The sequence below is a fragment of the Myodes glareolus genome, chromosome 19 (assembly GCF_982192425.1).
Source record: "Myodes glareolus chromosome 19, mMyoGla1.1, whole genome shotgun sequence".
NCBI classification, from domain to species: Eukaryota; Metazoa; Chordata; class Mammalia; order Rodentia; family Cricetidae; genus Myodes; species Myodes glareolus.
In genome coordinates, this window is record NC_142044.1 from 14,989,577 (window position 1) to 14,998,564 (window position 8,988).

The following is an 8,988-nucleotide window of genomic DNA, read 5'->3' on the forward strand; positions in this document are numbered from 1 at the left end:
AATTCAAGTACAGAATAGACACTGCCTTCAGGGGAAATTCTAATTCAATAAAAGGAACAGGCTTTTGGAAAGGTACAGGAAGCATAATCTTAAATGGAAACTTGAGAGGTGACTCAAAGACCTCTCCAATCTTAGACAAGTATTCTATTAGGTATTATATTATCAATTTTTGAATCTCACCTAAAGTTTATAGTGTTAGTCAGTTTTACCAATTAAGCAACAAAGGTAGAGACATAGATTTCAGCCTGCTTTTGTAAGTAAAACAAACAATCAACACAGTCATCAGTCTTTAATATATTAGAACATGCTTGTTTAGGAGAAAATTCGTCACACCTAGCTATGATAAACTTTGTTATAATGAAATTATATACAGAATAGTGACATGTGACAATATAAAAATTTATTCTTTGTTTTATGTTATTGTTTTGCTTGATGTGATAAAATGCTTGAGAGATTGTAGATGGAAGTTCCTGTCCCACCTGGTCCTGTAGCTATTCAGTTCCAAATAAACCCAACTAGATCAGTAGATAGAGCATGAGACTCTTAATCTCAGGACTGTGAGCTCAAGCCCCATGTTGGGCGTCAAAAGATAAAAACAAAAGATAGGAAATATGCTTTGGATCATGGTTCTATAAATTTCCACCCCTGATTAGTTGGCCCAATTGTTTCTAGGCCTTGATGACTCAGAATTAAATGGCAAAAGAGCATGGTAGAGAAATTTTCCCAGCTCATTGATCCAAGAAATCAGAGAAGGGACTGGCAAAAGGGTTCAGTGGGTAAAGGTGCTTTGTTCCAAGACTTCTACCCATATGGTAGAAGAATAGAACCAACCCCACACAGGCTGTTACCTGACATCCATAGATATGCCATGGCATGTCCACCCATAAATATATGCACATGCGTGCACATAAAACAAAATATAATTAAATAATTCTTCACTTCTTAAGGGTTTAATCTTCATGGTTCAGATTAGCATAGTGTCTAGAATATTTAGTCAGAACTAATAGTTTTGATGAATTCAGTAGCTGCAGCAGTTATAGACCCTAGAGGATAACCAATTACTGCTCTATTTCTAAAATAATGCAATGTCAAATTGTATTCTGAATACCTATCCTCATACTTACGGATAAGTGCAGTTTTCACCCCTCATTAAAGAAGCTTCTTGTTGTAACAGATGCGAAACTGTTATACAAGTCTACCACTGATCAAACACAGACAATAGTAATAATAAGATTCCTAGAACCAATTACTATTTTCAATGCAATCCCTGCATCCAATGCTTAAGGAAAATCATGGAAGAAGGGGAAATGATTTTAGATGGTGAGGACCAGGATGAATACTATTAGAACATGTCCTCTAGACATGACAAGGAAGCTGAACCCATAAAATCTTAACAATATGGTTGCCTAAAAACAACCTGCATAATCACAGCACCAGTTCATTTGCCAACACAAATGAAGGAAATTCTACACAGTCCCATCCCTAGATGAAGAGCTAAAGACAGTCAATGGTAATCAGGGAAGGGAGAGTCAACAACATTCTCCAGGGATTTGCTTCCATATAGGTTCTCTATGTCCCAAGAGGTTGGCTGTCAGCCCTATATTCATGTACATAGAAGCTTTCCCAAATGAACTCAGTAGGCAAATTGTCATTTTCATTAGATCAGAGCTCTCATGTTCTAATTGTCTTTGAAAACATTCTACAGAGACACAGAGAAGTGTACCTCACTAATATCCTAGATGATTCTAATCATATTGTCAGTCAAGATTTATGATCAAATTCATAGCAGATAAATGGCTATACTGCATGTATGCATCAGAAAATATTTTGGCTCATTTGGTTCATGATTGAGATCTCAGATAATTCTGATGAATGTCAAAGATAGAGAATACTAGTCTAGCCACATGGATTTAATGGTTTTACTTATTGGAGAAGGTAGAATTTGAGAAAAAATATGTAAATGGATAAGAACGTACTATCGAGAATTTTTCAGTAGCTGCAGTGCATAAATTTACCAACAGTTTCATTGCTCTTTCTAATCTCTTGCCATTTATCAATATGGATTCCCTCTGCACATCTGGAACTACTTGTGTTGCTTGAGTGCTGTCTGCCTTTTCGGGTCTCTTTGATTTTGCAGGTGTTTTTCCTACCTTCTACAATTCTTTTATTCCCCTCTTCCTTATGTTGCTAATCTAGTTCATCCTTGGAGTTTCACTCAAAATGCACCTCATGGGGCATTGTCTCTGCTTTAGAGCATCTTTTGCTCTTCTTTCTCACCCTGGCATTTTCAAATTTTTATAAAGCAAAAAAGAAAAATGAAGTACATACACAGTCTCTGAGAGTATTTGGACAAAAGATAAGCAAGAACAGCAACAGACTATTTTGAGAAAAGCAAAGGCTTTTTCATAAACTGTAAGTATTACACTACACAGCAGAAAAGACGGAGCATGGCTGCTGCCCATGGGCACTAGTATACAGGTAGAAGCAAAAGTAGTAGAAAAATTGGATTTTTCTCAATGATCTCCATTATCTAGACTTTTCTATTGCCTTTGCTTTTGTTGTAGGGCTGTTGGTTGCTTGGCGGGAAGAAAAAGAAAACACTGGAAGGAAGAAAGGGAAGTAAAAGATTTTTACCAAAGAAAAAAATTTTAGGTTAGGATTTTAAATTACCTTCCTAATTTATCTGTATTATTCACATTTCTATTGCTATGATATTAAATCCCTCTTTCACAGTTCAAAGCTATATCCATTATTGTGGAAATTAAGGAACATGAAGCCTCTGCTACATTGTTTATTGTCAGGAAGAAGAAAGTAATACATGCTGGTGCTGTTAGCTTTCTCCTCTTAATTTGGTCCAGGACTCAAGCCCAAGGAATGGTAGTGGTAACTTTTAAGGGTCTTCTTCAGCCTCAATTACTATAACTGAAATAATCCCTCACAGAGAGATCTAGACACTAACACAATGTAAGTAGTCTTTCACGGGTATACCCAGAGGCTAGCACAATGCAGGAAATTCCTCAAGAAGGGATCCAGAGGCTAAGGCAATGTTGGTAGTCACTCACAGGTATGCCTAGAGTCTTGTCTCCTAAGTGATTCTAGAACCACCAAATTGAAAATTAGTATTAATCATTACAGTACTATTCAAAATTAATTACATCTATTTATGATAAAATAGTGTGACATGAAACTCCACAATTTTTAAATGCACAGTTTGATTTATCTCATCTATTTTACAATCAGTTTCAGCATGCGTTTTTTTCTCAGTGACCTCTATTCCCTAGACGTGTTTATTGCCTTTGCTTTTGTTGTAGGGCTGTTGGCAGCAAGCTGCCTGTTAGTGTATAAAATGTACACCCTCTTTCCTCAGTAAGTCATGAAGTTTCAATCTCCTACTTAAAAAGTTAAGAATAAGCTATTATTTATCCCACATGTCTATTTGAGACTACTAAATGAGATAACACCTGGAAAAGTATCCTAACTGCTTAGGACGTCATGTTTGCTGCAAATCATTACCTGATTCCCAATCTGCTTTGAGCTGGTGCTTTTCTACCATATCTTATCAACTGAGTGCGGTTTTTATTGTAATTGGGACTTTGTGTATGTTGTTTTCAGTGTCTTTGTGTAAGCAAATGAGATAGAGCAGGCTGTTCAGGTTGACTATTAATCGGTTTAAAAAGGCAAACTACTTGATGGCTGCCTTGCTCCTGTTCTGTTGCTATGACAAGACACTAAGACCACGACAAATTATGAATAGAAATAGAATTTAATTGGGTCTTGCTATGGTTTTAGAGGGTTAGTCCATGAGCATCATGTCAGAAAATAGACAGGCAGGGTGCTGAAGCAGAAGCTCAGGGCTTTATTTCCTGACCTAAAGGCAATAAGAGAGAGAGAGAGAGAGGTAAGAAAGAGAGAGAGAGACTTTTAAACCTTTTTAAATCTCAAAGACACTCCCTTGCTGCAACTCCTCCAATAAGACAACACCTCTTCCCAGAGGGCCCCATTTCTAATCCTTTCCAAACAGTTCTGCTTTCTGGAGACTAAGCCATTCTCATTAAAAATCCACCACAAAACATCTTACCAAATATTTCCAAGCTGACCTCTACCCATGCCCGAAAGAAGCAGGTTTAAAGCAACAAACAGAAACTCACATATCAGTTGAATAAAGCTCATTGCTGCTTACTTGACTAGACTTTGCGGCACACAACTCTGTTGGTGCAATGTTTTTTAACCTATATTATTTTTTTCCCTTTGTTGATAAGATTCACCTTTTCTGTAGGGTATGAAACAGAACTGCTCAGCTGGCCAGTGCTGGTTTTTTGAAATTTATCCAAGTAAAGGTTGAAGCGGCTCCTGCTCTTGTTAGATGTCCTCTTTAAATCGTTCCAGTCATACCTGAGAGATTGAGGTTATGTTTCACATTTTAGAGATCGAGACTGACAAAATAGCCCGTAGGACCGAGAGCCTCTGTGAATACTGTGTCAGATGTCTGCAAGAGGCCCTGATTGTTTATTTTTGAGTTTCTTTCCCTCTGAGGAAAGTGTGAGTTGCCATTACAGCATTCCACAGGGAGGGGTGGCAGGCAGCAGTCATCCTTTAGGGTAACCGTCCCCCTGGGGCAATACCACTTCTTTTATATGGCTAGTAACTCTGTGAGTTGTATCCACCAGGGTCATGGTTTTAGGGCTTAAACAAATCAACTAAGTGGATCATTCTGGAATAAGTCAAATTGTATACAAAGTTATCAGCTCAGTTTGCACTCATAAAATTCAGTTCACACTAGCAAGAAAATATTAAATATCCCAAATAAATTACCCAGGAAAAACAAATGGGAAAAATGTGTCACATCACATCATGACTAGGATAGAGTGAAAGGAAGATTGAAGAACAGTAATTGGAATTAAAAATTTTGCTTTTTAAAATAATTTAAACTGTCTCCCTGGCATTTTTAAACCAAGATATTCTCTGTGTCACCGAAGTTTCTAGTACTAGTTTATTACTATTTTACTGTTTGTTTGTTTTGCTCAGGATGATTTAAAATATATATTCTTTATTTTAACAGATTTAGTTTCTTGGTTTCTTAGGTCACCAAAACCAGGAATGTGAAAGCTATCTTCCCTTATTTATTGTACACATATAAATAAAACAAACATTTGAAATGGGCAATTTGAGTGACTGCACAATCCTCTACTGTCTCATCATTGACAGTTTATCACAATCATACATGAAATCTTAAAATACATCCAATTTAAACTCACATGAATTTTATTACATGGTCATTCTTTTGTGAAAATAGTAAAATATATAAAGTCATTTAAAGTATTTATGGGGTGAAGCATGATATAAACACATCCAGGTGAGAAAATAATGTATTAAGTATAATACCTACACCTATTTTTCTTTAAAATTTTTCTTTATTTATTGAAAATAGGTTCTTCTCTCATATAGTACATCCTGACGACAGTTTTTCCTCCTTCCACTCCTCCCGTTCTCCCCCACCTCTTCTCTCCCTCAGACCCACTACACCCTCCATTTTCTCTTCAGAATGGAGTGGGTCACCAAGAGACAGAAGTCAAACAGAAAAAAAGAAGATACAATAAGACTAGACAAAAACCTCCATTCCAAGGCTCAACAAGTCAATCCTATAGAAGGAAAAGAGTTCCAAGAGCAGACAAAAGAGTCAGAGATACACCTGCTTCCACTGTGGAGAGTCCCACAACATACTAAGCTGAGCTGCACAGATGATTTAGCCACCATTAAAGGGTAGGCTCAAACCAAAAATAATGCCTACTCTTGATTGGCTCCATGTTGCAATGTTTATCCTTCATTAAAAGTCAAAGTAGAAAGCTACTGTTCTTCTAAAGTCCATGTTTTAACAACTGTTTCTGTGTTTTGATATGAGTCCTTTAGAAACAACATGGATGATGCTCTTTTGAGCTGTTGCCTGTCACAGCATCTCCTCATTATCACACTTGAGCTTGGAAGACAAAAATAAGAAAAGTAAAAGAAGCATTTTCTGAAAGTATTCCCTATTAAATGTATCCATTTTCTTCCTTCTTTCCTTCCTTTCTTCAATTTCTTTCTTCTTCCTTCTTTTTTCCCTTCCTTCCTTCCTTCCTTCCTTCCTTCCTTCCTTCCTTCCTTCCTTCCTTCCTTCCTTCCTTTCCTTCCCTCTTTCACGTATTTATTTGTTGGCTTCATATGGAAATATAAATCTCAATTAATAATAGAACATTGTGGTCACTCATCATGCAATCCTCCCTCTTGCTGTCACACACAAAGGAGGCCTATGGACCTGGGAACATCTGTGTTCAACTTCTTCAGCCAGCACAACACTACTGCATCATCGGGACAATTCTAATTGCTTGCATTGCTTTTTTTGCTTTCCTCTTAGAACCTAAGGCTTAGACCATAAAATCTTGACTGAAGATCTATGTCATAATTACCTTACCTCAGTGTCTATGGATTATATTATAGAGTCTGCTGAAAGCTATCTACTGCAGAACTTTTCAAGCCCTTCAAGAACAAAAGAACATGAGAAAAGTTAAGGTATTTTTTTATTCATAGTAAAAAATTGGTTATAGAATAACAGACGCATTCTATAGATACCTGGCACTACTGGGGCACACTGCAGAAGTAAACTGAGATCTTGTTCTGTCTTCTCTACTTTCCATGATACTGGTTCTAGCCTAAAAGCCTGAACTTCAACCCTTGGAGGAAAATGTTATCCAGGTTTCTCTTCCAAACTCCAGTCTTCTTAAAATTATGAAATTTTAACATCCTTCCCCAAGAACTCCCCAGTCCTTGTTCGGGAAAGCTCTCCATGGACAGTTTTTTGATTTGCTTTATTTGTATTATCCAATTCTTGTTTATCTAGAGGCTTAGTTAGAGTTTCTATTGCTATGAAGAGACAGCATGACCACAGCGACTCTTATTTAATGGGGTGGCTTACAAATAGTAGAGCTTTAGTCATTATCCTCACGATGGGAAAAGTAGTGGCATGCAGGCAGGCAAGATGCTGGAGACAGAGTGAGAGTTCTACATCTTGGCTTGAAGGCAACAGGAAGTGGTCTGTGTCACTGGGTGTGGCTTGAGCATATATGAGCCCTCAACACCCACCTTCACAGTAGTACACTTTCTCCAACAAGGCCACACCTCCTAAAAGTGTCATTCCCTTTGGGGGCCTTTTTTTTTTTTAAAAAAAAAAAAACGCATATAGCAAACTCCATGTTTATGACTTAGCTCATATTTTCTTTCTTACAAATTTTCTTCTTCCTGCCTCTCTTCATCTTTGACTCTGAAGGAACTATTGTGTGGTAAGATATAGGACAAGTTCTCTTGTAGGCTCTCCTTACTCATCAACAGCCTGCCTTGGATATCTATTCATTATGAAACCCTCACATCTTTTTGATATGAAAACAAAGCCTTGTAACATAAACTGCACAACACTTTTCTCCAATGTCTGTTCTCATTCTTCCCCTGGATCTTTGCTTATCTAGCGACAGCATATATTGATTATAATACATATGTTGCCAAGAGTCTGGATTCCTACTTTCAAATATAGGCCATTTGTAACTAAGGAAAAATAAAAACAAAAACTGTCTAATTTTAGACAGTTGTTTCATTTGTTAAGGATACTAATGACTTAATGAAGAAAAGGCAGAGTGAAAACAAATGCTTGTATTTGACAACACCCACGTAAACAAGACCCTAATTGCCTGTTTGTTCTTATAAATGATGATATTAGTGACATTTTGAACCACCCTGGATAATTTGGCATAAAAACATTCTTTTACTGGACGTATATATGAAATATTCTATTGAGATACTAAATTGTATCACTGGTTTTTTTTATAATTGAGTAAAATTCTTATCATTGTAATTACTGATCATTGAACTCATTGATAGAAGTGGGTTATTTATAAAACAACCAATAATTCATTTCAATAATAAAACATTAAGAGAGAGACAGAGAGAGAGAGAGAGAGAGAGAGAGAGAGAACACAAGGTATGAATTAGCTGCTGAGTTCTTTTAAATATTCTTTTCAACATTTTGTTTGTTTAAGATAAACTGGGTTTATCTTCAAATTGATCATATTTTTAGGAATGCATCTTTGTATGAATTGAAGTAAATTTTGTATATACCCACACTGAATAGTTTAACAACCTGTTCACAGAAGCTCTGTTGGCTTGCACAGGTTCCAGTAGAATAAAATGATAAACTCTTTTCCAGATATTTTTTCAGGGGTTTGAAAGAAGGTGATTTGGGAAGGCAGCTTAATAAATGCAAAAGCCACCAGCTCTTTAAAGACAACTTCAAAACCATGTCAAGACTGCATGAAATTCCAATAACTCAAACATGAAAGTATATTACCTAGAAAAATATTATTTCTTGGTTAGTCGTATATGACAGTGCAACAGATCAGTGAACAGCAAAAAATATCTTTCCCTTTCCGACAGATAAGGAGACAGCTAAGGAACATAAAAAATGTGCTGCCCGAAGCAACACTCTGAGCAGTAACTTGATGTCTCCCTTCATGTCATCTAGGCATCTGGATTAATCCTTCACTTAAAACACAGTGCTGTAAAAGACACCTATTCCAGTAATTAAGAAATGACATTGGCTGATAAAAGGGGAGTCTGTGCAAATTTCATTGGTTATGAGTTTGTGTATTGCATTTTTTCATGGGGGGGGTAGGTGAGAAAGAGTGGGACCAGACCGTGGCAATAACTACAGAGGGGCGCTACAAAATAATCCTTAGTATTCTGCAACACATCCAGAGTCTTATAATCAGAGCCTCAAGAAAGCATATTGAGTTAACACTGTCAGTTGTACAGTTGACAACAGTAATCTGTACAATATCTGTGCCGACGAAACCAACAATTATGGTCTATAAAATCTTTCTATCACACATTGATTCAAATCTTAGATTTCCCAATCATTGCTATTCCCTTTGGGTCAAGCCTTTATCATCTGCTACAGGGCTTATT